The sequence below is a fragment of the Schistocerca nitens genome, chromosome 4 (assembly GCF_023898315.1).
Source record: "Schistocerca nitens isolate TAMUIC-IGC-003100 chromosome 4, iqSchNite1.1, whole genome shotgun sequence".
Taxonomy (NCBI): domain Eukaryota; kingdom Metazoa; phylum Arthropoda; class Insecta; order Orthoptera; family Acrididae; genus Schistocerca; species Schistocerca nitens.
The window spans coordinates 897545983-897556632 of NC_064617.1; the positions used below are offsets into that span (position 1 = coordinate 897545983).

Here is a 10650-nt window from a genome sequence, read left to right on the forward strand (position 1 = left end):
ACAGCAAAGCTGATCTTCGAGTGTAACGTAACGAAAGATTTAGTTGTCAGCACTCCCACGCAACTTTTATGGCTCCTCACATCATTACACCTGTACCAGCAAAACGATCGTGTTCGACAGCGTTTCTGGGTGCATAACGAGCTCCCACTTCTCGCTGCCGGAGGGTAAGTCCACAATGAAATGATTATTAAATGGACACCCTAGCTGCAAACAGGCGTTGATGTACTTCATCGGGGACATGTTGAAAATGTGTGCCCCGACCGGGACTCGAACCCGGGATCTCCTGCTTACATGGCAGACGCTCTATCCATCTGAGCCACCGCGGGCACAGAGGATAGTGCGTCTGCAGGGACTTATTCCTTGCACGCTCCCCGTGAGATCCACATTCCCAACATGTCCACACCACTACATTCGTAGTGCGCCTAATAGATGTTTGCCCATCATACTCATTACTCGTGGCAGATTAATCTACCATGTCCCGTACGAGTTCGGGCATAGCGTGTGCGTTCGCACAAGAAGGTCAATGGCCGGGAAGCCATATTTTAACTATATATGACGGTAGTATCTGTTCCCGAAAGAACAGTTACCGTGGATGACCATGCAGCTTTACTAGAAATGAAATGATAATTAAATGGGGCACACATTTTCAACATGTCCCCGATGAAGTACATCAACGCCTGTTTGCAGCTAGGGTGTCCATTTAATTATCATTTCATTTCTAGTAAAGCTGCATGGTCATCCACGGTAACTGTTCTTTCGGGAACAGATACTACCGTCATATATAAGTCCACAATCACTACTGAGACAGAATATGATCTCATCCGAGACGGGCATGCGACCTATTCCTCGGTGGTCCAGTCCCTGTGCTCTTGGAACCATCGAAACCCGCGTCGCTGGTGTGCGGATATCAGAATGTAAAACGTGAATCTGAGCTCTTCACGAATTGAGAAAAACAGAAAACGTATTATTCTGTAACTAATGTATCAATGGGTCATAAATGGATTCGGTGAACTCATGCAGATACCTGTGTATGAGAGTTTGTGATGATATGAAACAGAATGATGACACAGAATCAGTGGTAGGTTGTGGCCGACCTCCTACCTTGTGGCATTAGTATAATCCACTTTTAGCTACTTTGAAATAACTGCGAAACTCTGAAACACAATCAGAATTTGAGTAATCAGAAGAAACACAAAAGGAATACTAGTCAGACGATTTCGAAATCCTCATCTTCCACAGAGTATCCGGTCCTCTCTAAGAGTAAATAATGGTCACTTCCGTGTAATGTTTTAAACCTTGAACAGGGACCAAAATTGCTCAAACTTAACTTCCACACAGCCTTTACGATCATAAAGTCACTTCGATAAATGCAATCCATGACTCCGAAGTTGCAAATTAGAACCTTAACAGTATGACGTACATTCTTAAAATGCCATAGGCTACACATATAGGCCATTTGTGTCTTTAACTACTATTCAGTCATTTAAATTATTCAAGGGCAATATCAGTTAACCCTTTTAGACGTGCAAAATTAAAAGTTATCTTTTTTTAATTTTATTGTTTTTGTCAGATTATTAGTCATGTATTGTGAGAGAACAATGTGAAAAACAAGTGTTAAATACGTCAATTAAATACTTTCAAGGTGGTTTCGAATGGAGCCACTTTGCATGAAATGCCGTTACTTTTAATAGTAAGGTTTCTTTCTGCTGTTAGACATAGGGCTACTTCACAGAGAGCACACTTCCATCTGATTCTGTGGCTTTCTTTCATTGTGCCTATTGATAGATGCTTTGCTTCCGTTGTATGTCTCACTCGCTGAAATAATGCAAGACGATACAGATTATTTCGTTTGAACATCGAGAGCACTGTCTACAGCTAACACATCATCTCCGTTTTCACTGCTGCTGCCACTCTGAGTCAGAATCAGAACGAATCCCTTCCAAAAGGCACCCCAGAATTTCCTCATCCATTATTTTGCGAGAGTACATCGTGTGAGCCGGCCAGGGTGGCCGAGCGGCTCTAGGCGCTACAGTCTGGAACCGCGCGACCGCTACGGTCGCAGGTTCGAATCCTGCCTCGGGCATGGATGTGTGTGATGTCCTTAGGTTAGTTAGGTTTAAGTAGTTCTACGTTCTAGGGGACTGATGACCTTAGAAGTTAAGTCCCATAGTGTTCAGAGTCATTTGAACCATTTGAACCTCGTGTGAAATGGGAAATACAGCAACCTGTCGGCCGGCCGAAGTGGCCGTGCGGTTAAAGGCGCTGCAGTCTGGAACCGCAAGACCGCTACGGTCGCAGGTTCGAATCCTGCCTCGGGCATGGATGTTTGTGATGTCCGTAGGTTAGTTAGGTTTAACTAGTTCTAAGTTCTAGGGGACTAATGACCTCAGAAGTTGAGTCCCATAGTGCTCAGAGCCATTTTGAACCAGCAACCTGTCACAGCTCCTTACTGTGCCCTAAGAAACACAGTGGTTTCAAAAGGAATCACCACAATGATTATGAAAGTAAATACATAAATTTAATTATCGCAATACTCAGAGTATATATTTCAACTGGATAATTTTCTGTACCTGATGAATGGTTGCACCAGTGTGGCTGTACCTGTACTTGATGGGAGCTGGCCAGAGCCGGATATAAGCAAAGCCGAAATTTTTGCGAAGAATCTGTGTTCCGAAAGGATAGCCTAAACATGGTTTGTGATGGCGTGTCTGTTGCTTTTAGAAGTAGTTTCTCTTGTTAGAAATTGTTGGCAACCGGAATAAATTAATAATTGGGTCCATTTACCGACCTCCCAATTCAGATGATACAGTTGCTGAAAGGCTCAAAGAAAACTTCAATTTTATTTCAAACACGTACCCGACTCATACGATTATAGTTGGTGGTGACTTTAATTTACCCTCGATATGTTGGCGAAAATTCAAATTTAATTCCGGAGGTACGCATAAAACATTAACAGATATTGTGCTAAACGCATTATCTGAAAATTATTTCGAGCAGTTAGTTCATGAGCCCACGCGAATTGCAAACGGTTGTGAAAACCCACTTGACCTCTTAGCAACAAATAATCCTGAGTTAATAGCGAACATCGAAACGGATACAGGGATTGGTGAACACAGGGTTGTCCTAGTGAGACTGAATATTGTAACACCCAAATCATCCAAAAATAAACGAAAAATATACATATTAAAAAAAGTAGATAAAAATTCACTTGACGCCTTCCTGAGAGACAATCTCCACTCCTTCCTAATTGATGATATAAGTGTAGACCAGGTGTGGCTTGAATTCAGAGAAATAGTATCGGCAGAAATTGAGAGATTTGTACCAAATAAATTAACAAACGAGGGAGCTGATCCTCCTTCATACACAAAACGGGTCAGAACACTGTTGCAGAAACAACGAAACAAACACCCCAAATTTAAACGGACCCAAAATCCCCAAGATCGGCGATCTTTTACAGAAACCCACAGTTTAGCGCGGTCTTCAATGCGCGATGCTTATAACAGTTTCTACTACGAAACAGTGCCTCAAAACCTGACAGAAAATTCAAAGAGATCCTGGTCGTATGTGAAGTCTGTTAGCAGCAAGAAACAATCAATGCCCTCTCTGCGCGCTAGCAATGGACATACTAACGAAGATAGTGCTACCAAAGCAGAGTTACTAAACATAGATTTCCGAAATGACTTCACAAAAGAAGATGAAGTAAATATTCCAGAATTAGGGTCGAGAAGAGCTGCTAACTTGAGTAACGTACAAGTAAATATCCTTGGAGTAGCGAGGCAACTTAAATCACTCAATAAAAGCAAGTCTTCTGGTCAAGACTGTATACCAGTTAGGTTCCTTTCAGAGTATGCTGATGCATTAGCTGTATGCTCAACAATCATATACAACCGTTCGCTCGACGAAAGATCAATACCCAAAGACTGGAAGACAGCACAGGTCACACCAATATTAAAGGAAGTTAGTAGGAGTAATCCGCTTAATTACAGGCCCATATCATTAACGTCGATATGCAGCAGGATCCTGGAACATATATTGTATTCGAACATTCTGAATTACCTCGAAGAGAACGGTCTGTTGACACACAGTCAACATGTGTTTAGAAAACATCGTTCTTGTGAAACACAACTAGCTGTTTATTTGCATGAAGTGTTGAATGCTATTGACAAGGGAAATCAGATCGATTCCGTATTCCTGGATTTCCAAAAGGCTTTTGACACTGTAGCACACAAGCGGCTTACAAGAAATTGCGTGCTTATGGAATATCAGGTCAGTTATGTGACTGGATTTGTGACTTCCTGTCAATGAGGTCACAGTTCGTAGTAATTGACGGAAAAGTCATCGAGTAAAACAGAAGTGATTTCTGCCGTTCCCCAAGGTAATGTTATAGGCCCTTTGCTGTTCCTTATCTATGCAAACGATTTGGGAGACAGTCTAATCAGCCGTCTTCAGTTGTTTGCAAATGACGCTGTCGTTTATCGAATAATGAAGTCATCAGAAGATCAAATCAAATTGCAAAACGAATTAGGAAAGATATCTGAATGGTGCGGAAATTGGCAGTTAACCCTAAATGTTGAAAAGTGTGAGGTCATCCACGTGAGTGCTAAAAGGAATTCGTTAAACTTCGGTTACACGACAAATCAGTCAAATATAAAGGCCGTAAATTCAACTAAATACCTAGGAATTACAATAACGAAAAACTGAAATTGGAAGGAACACATAGAAAATGTTGTGGGGAAGGCTAACTAAAGACTGCGTTTTATTGGCAGAACACTAAGAAAATGTAGCAGATCTACTAAGGAGATTGCCTACACTACGCTTGTCCGTCCTCCTTTAGAATACTGCTGCGCGGTATGGGATCCTTAACAGACAGGACTGACGGTGTACATCGAAAAAGTTCAAAGAAGGGTAGCACGTATTATCGCGAAATATGGGAAAGAGTGTCACTGAAATGATACCGGATTTGGGGAGGACATCATTAAAAGAAAGGCGTTTTTCGTTGCGACGGAATCTTCTCACGAAATTCCAATCAGCAACTTTCTCCTCCGAATGCGAAAATATTTTGTTGACACAGACCTACATAGGGAGAAACGATCACCACGATGAAATAAGGGAAATCAGAGCTCGTACGGAAAGATATAGGTGTGCTTTCTTTCCGAGCGCTACACGAGATTGGAGCAATAGAGAATTGTGAAGGTAGTTCGATGAACCCTTTGCCAGGCACTTAAATGTGATTTGTATAGTATCCATGTAGATGTAGATGTAGATGTAGAATGGGCAAAACATGCATCATAGAGAGAAATTCAATCACAATTTGAAAAAAAAGAACAGAAACAAAAAAGACAATGGTGCATGGCATACGAAAATAGCGCCTGCGTTTGTTCATTTAACTGCTAAGATTCCAAACATATGACGCTGTTCAATCTGCAGCCGCTAGAGGACAGTATCTACTGGTGACGTAAAGGGTGGTAACAGATGTAGCTATGTGCGTGTGCCACAAATAAGGAAACCTTTGGTGGCTTCAAACGGAACCATATAGTCTGAAACGATGAAATCCTGCTGGGCATTGAATAGTTCGCAATACAGCAGATCATACAGAACTGAACAGCACGTACTATACAATTTTTTTATATATTTGATGGGAATTCTTTGATGCCCGCCGAGTTATCGCCGCGCTGTCGGTTGCTCGCTGCCATTGACCCGCTGCTGTCAGTTCACGCGTTCGTATCGGTGGCAGCGTAACTCACTCGCTAAAAGTATTGTGTAACTTGGTGAGCGAATTTTTTATTTTTATTTTTTTTTTATTTTTCGCCTTTTGTAGCTTGGTTCTGTACACCAGAAGCGTGTCGCTCTTTATGTTCCTTTAATCTTAATTACAGATCTGACGATGGCAGTAGTCGAAACGGCGGAGAAGGTAAAGAAATATATTAAGCAGTGCAGATGGTTTCATTCACAAAACCATCAGTTTGGGCACTGATGGTGTTATAGAATGTGGTATAGCCCACAGACAGGTAGTAGGCAGGAGCCCCTGCAGTAAGGGCAAAGGGAAATCCCTAGTGGATGTGATAAATCATACAATGGACAGTTTGAATACATCAGGCAACAAGTATATTGCAGGCGTAATGATATAGCTGGGGCGTTTCATAATTTACTTTGGCCTGCCCTTTCAGAACATTGAAAGAGATGGGCTGTCCCAGGTATCTCTACAACAGCCTACGAGATCAATGTACAGATTGGTAAATGCAATTAGAATATCCCACAAAGAAAGCTGGGAGAAACATCCCCAAAGGACGCCCACAGGACTCTGTTTGTGGGCCAGCGTTCTGGGATGTTGTCATTTAGCCATTACTGAATCAGCTGCGGAGTATAACAAACACTACAGACTGCATCGTCTACGCAGACTGTCTGCAAGTTATAGTGTCTGCCAAATCAAGGGCAAAATTAGAGGGAAATAGTAGGACAGTTCCAGAAAGACTAAGTAGTTGGTGTGTAGAAAACAAAATAACGATATCAGCACACAAAATAGTCTATATGTTACCAGAAGGAACGTTATCAAGAATGAGTAAGCCGACAGTCAGAATAAATGACGAGCCTGTGAAAAGAAGGGAAGTACGAGGGTCATTCAATAATTAAAGAGACAAATTAGTCTGGGGAAAAAGCTGTTAGTACGGCAAGTTTGATATTTTTATGGCTTTAAGTTGGCATCACTGGGATGAGCGCTGATCAGCTGATGTATCAACATTGTTTTGTTTATAGCCTCAAAAAAACATTTCAAAATGGCGCGTCCGCTTGAAACGTCCACATCAGTACAACAACGTTCTGTTATTCGATTTTTACTTGCTGAGGGCGAGAAGCCAGTGTATATATACTGTAGAATGTCTAACGTTTATGCTGAAGGTTGTATGAATCGTGAAAATTTTTAAAAGTGGGTAGAGCAGTTCAAAAATGGTCGCGACTCAGTGACTGACGAACTGGCCCACTAGTTGCAGTTTCAGCCCCCTCACTTGAAAGTCGAATTGATGACATTATTCGGGTCGACCGCCGCGTCACTGTGGAAATGGTACGTCATAAGGTTGAAGTTAGTACTGGTACAGTTCATGACATTATCTGTAATAAGCTGAAGTACCGAAAAACATGTGCAAGATGGGTCACAAAGGAGTTGAAGCGGCTACACGAGGAAACAAGGTTGGGAGTGTGCACAGACCTAAAGGAACGTTATGAAAGAGAAGGTGAGCACTTCCTCAACGAAATTTTAACTTGTGATGAAACTTGGGTTCACTATTATGAGCCAGAATCAAAAAGACAATGTATGGAGTGGAAGCATAAAAACTCACCTGTCAAGAAAAAATTCAGAGCCCAAGCATAAGCAGGGAAAGTCATGTCGAAGGTGTTTTGGAATGCTGAAGGTCCAGTTTTTGTGATTATCTCGAAGAGCAGCGTACAATGAACAGCCAACACTTCTCGGGTTTGCTTTTAAACAAGGTGAAGCCAGCCATGAGTGAGAGACGTCGTGGATCCCAGAGGAGAGAGGTGATTCTCCAACAAGACAAAGCACGTCCACATATTGCTCAACTACCCAGTGAAACCATCGACATAATGGCCTGGGAAGTACTGCCTCATCCCCCTTACAGTCCTGATTTAGCACCTAGTGATTTCCTGATTTCAATTTTTTATTTATTTAGTTATTTATTTATTTTTTCTGCTTCGAAGGAGGCATTACGTGGGAAGAGGTACCAGAATAATGAGGACGTGAAACAGTTTGTGGGAAATTGGCTGAAACATCAAGATAAAGAGTTCTTCGCAGCCGGAATGAAAAAACTTGAAGTCCGTTGTAACAAGTGCATAAATGTTGAAGGTGATTATGCTTGAAAGTAGAAAAAGTATTTCTTTGTAAAAAATAAACGCTTTTTTCTCCAGACCAATTTGTCCCTTTAATTACTGAACGAACGTCGTGTATTACGTACACTGGTATAAACACTGACGAAAAGCAAAAATTCCATGCACATGCAGAAATCGTTTGCCAGAGAGGCATTAAAATCCTAAGCAAAATAACAACAATCGGCCAAAGATGTTTTCAGCTGTTACTAAGTTCAATAAGAACGTACCACACCGCAACCTTAATTGCTGTTATAGCCTATAGGTTGAGTGTTTGGGCTCATAGAGGCAGAAATGTAAGGACAGTAAAGGCTCTACGGTGCGCACGGAGGAATGTGCCTGACAGGCGCCTATAGAATAATACGAACTGAGGCGTACTTGGTGCTGCAACGATAGACTGCACGCACCGCTGCTTGCATGTGGAAGGTCTCGAGAAAGGTGGGATTGAAAGTCACTCGAGACACTTAGAAGTTTCTGCGAACAAAATTTATTAATAGCGAATGGCGTACGGCAAAACAGATTAATACACAAGATATGAAGGCCAATTGAAATTGTTACAACATTTACTCAAAATTGACGCATAAAAAATTAACCAACTGTATAAGCCAGTTCATTTGAAAAGGTACCAACGCACTTCTGATGAAAGCATGAAATAGGTTTGAAATTATTAATAAAAACATTTACTTAAAAATGACACATGAAAATCATTTAAATAAACTGTTTAAGGAAGGTAGAATCTCGTTACTTGTTAAAATATAAAATTAGTTCGGCAAGATGATAACATTTATTCAGCATTTAAATATGAAAAATATTTGTCAAAACTGTTGCAATGACGGTACAAGACAATTGGCCATCTATGCCCGCTGCCACTGACCCGAAGTCAGGCCGCTAATAAATCGGACGGCTCAGAATATCAGCTCTCACATTCTACAACAGACGAAATAGAGATACGTGACTATACCAGGACATATTACAATTAAAGCGGAGCGAGGTGGCGCAGTGGTTAGCACACTGGACTTGCATTCGAGAGGATGACGGCTCAAACCTGCGTCCAGCCATCATTATTTAGGTTTTCCGTAATTTCTCAAAATCGCTTCAAACAAAGGCCACAGCGCTTCAACGCTTTCCTTGAAAGGGTTCGGCCGACATCCTTCCCCATCCTTCCCTAATCTGATGGGAACGACGACCTCGCTGTTCGGTCTCCTTCCCCAAGTCAGCCAACCTATATAATTAACAAATAGACAAGCTGAAATATGAGGGGGAGGTGAAGGCAGGGGAGGCTGCGTCAGACAGCACCAAAACACGCAAGGCAATTATATCGAGAGACTGACGAGATAACTACAGATTTAACATACCAGTTACAGAATCGTGGCAAGACACTACTCGCGCGTTATACAATCTTTGAACACCACCAAGAATAATAGTAATAAATAAATAAATCAATAAATCGCCCTCACCGATCCTGTGCAGAACAAATTTTCAATTTGAAGACAACACTAAAATACAAAGCAGTCAGAAACAGTCCGATCATTTGTTCCTTTGTTGATTTCGCAAAGGCTTATGATTCAATCGATAGGCAATCTCTCTTTATTATCCTAGAGGAGCTAGGACTCGATCCGAAAACCCTAAACCTTATCAAAGAAACGCTCACAAACACAAATTCTAAGATAAAATTCCTGGGTGAAATATCAGAGCCCTTCCTGATCAAAACCGGCGTCAGACAAGGTGACGGCTTGTCTCCACTCCTCTTCAACCTTGTCTTAGACAAAGTCATCCGAGAATGGGAAAAAGAACTGAAGAATCAAAATTACTGGAAGCCTATACAACTAGGAAGATCTAAAGATGGAATTAAAATTTCATGCTTGGCATTTGCAGATGACGTGGCCATTCTAGCAGAAAACGAGACCACAGCAATTAAACAGATAGACATTCTCAAAGTATGCGCCGAAAAAGTTGGGCTACAAATTTCCTTCCAAAAAACCAAATTCATCTGCTCAAAATTTGAAACTCAAAAACTGACTACAAAATATGGACAAATTGAGAGAGTTCCATTCTTTAAATACTTAGGCTAGGTCCTAGAACCCACAGGGGGAGAGAAAACTGCACAAAAAGTTCGACTGCAAAAACTGAAAAGAGCATACTGGAAAACCCACAACATCTACAATAAAAAGTGTCTCTCCATTCACTCAAAAATACGACACTACAATACAGTAATCAAGCCCGAAGCACTATATGCCAGCGAAACACTCACACTCCATAGAAAAGGCGACCTGGAAGGCATCCTGAAAGAGGAACGCAAAATTATCAGAAAGATTCTTGGCCCAAAAAGAACTGAAGATGGATACAGGTTACAGTCTCGGAAAACTACAGAAAAGTTATCTAACCTCGCCGCAGACATCCGGAAAAGAAGACTAAAATTTTACGGTCATATCCACAGACTCCCAACACCCAGACTCTCCCACAAAATTTTAATATACATTGAAAAATTGAAAACCATACCCTGGATACAAGAAACCAAAACAGATCTAGCAAATGCACAAATAAATTCTTCAGAAGTTATAAACAGAAGTGTATACAGGCAAAAAATCAATAGTTGGAAAGTACAACCCGAGAATGAAGTTTGCAAGAGACAGGGGACAAAATGGACAGAGGAAAGAAAGAGAATTCATGGGGAAAGAATGAGAGAAGTTTGGAGAATTAAAAAATTGAATCGGAAAAGCTTTGCGTGATCCGTATGGGTCCAACCGCACATAATAATAATAATAAATCAATAAATAA

The 10650-nt window shown here is 41.2% G+C and overlaps 1 non-coding gene across 1 annotated transcript; it reads right to left on the bottom strand.

Moving 5' to 3' along the window:
• Positions 1-252: 252 nt before the first annotated feature.
• Trnat-ugu (transfer RNA threonine (anticodon UGU)) lies at positions 253-327 on the bottom strand. Its single transcript has one exon. It is a non-coding gene; the product is annotated as a tRNA-Thr (tRNA).
• Positions 328-10650: the final 10323 nt, after the last annotated feature.